This window comes from Octopus bimaculoides, chromosome 6 (assembly GCF_001194135.2).
Source record: "Octopus bimaculoides isolate UCB-OBI-ISO-001 chromosome 6, ASM119413v2, whole genome shotgun sequence".
Lineage (NCBI taxonomy): Eukaryota > Metazoa > Mollusca > Cephalopoda > Octopoda > Octopodidae > Octopus > Octopus bimaculoides.
In genome coordinates, this window is record NC_068986.1 from 106073740 (window position 1) to 106074706 (window position 967).

Sequence of the window (967 nt, forward strand, 5' to 3'; positions counted from 1 at the left end):
AGACATACATATTATACACACATACACACACATAGACACACATAATACACATACATACATCACATGCATCTTTCCATGAATGAATGCATGCATGTACACATGCATACATACATACATACATACATACATACATACATGCATAGATAGGTAGATAGATACATACATGCATACATGCATAGATAGATAGATAGATACATACATACATACATACACATATACATACATACATGCATGCAAGGAAATAATTAGTCAGTTAAATCCCAAAGGTACAACGGAAAATGTCGATTTTGTCACATTTCAGAGGAAATTATACATGAGTTCAACAGCTGCGCGAAAATGTCATTAAAGTATTATCTCTTAATGCAGAGAGATGATGTCGTTATAATCGTATACGATGCCACCCATAGGAAAAGCAGATCTGGAATAGTGTAGAGAATAATTTCTTTGTTGAGTACAATGAAGCTTAGTGGAAGATTCCTATCAAAACTTTCGCAACGTGCAAACAAACCAGCCCGATATAGAATGTTAACACCGAAAGATAAATTGCATACTCTTGTACAGAGCAATTGCTCTGCAGCTGTAAACATTCATTTCAAAACCCGCGAGGGAAAGAGTTACAGACAATTTCTTTTAAACACCTACATCTTCTCTCCTCGGATTTTAAGTTTACATTTACTCCGATAATTATCGGTGCATTTTGGATATCGTATTAATTCTCAACGAGGCAATCTCGAAAAGGAGGTCTCTAGAAAGCCTATGATATATACCTATACTCTTTTATTCTTTTACTTGTTTCAGTCATTTGACTGCGGCCATGTTGGAGCACCGCCTTTGGAAGCCTAGTACTTATTCTAGCGATCTCTTTTGCCAAACTGCTAAGTTTCGGGGACGTAAGCACACTACCATCGGCAAGTGATGTTCGGGGGAGACAAACACAGACACACAAACACACACACACACACACACA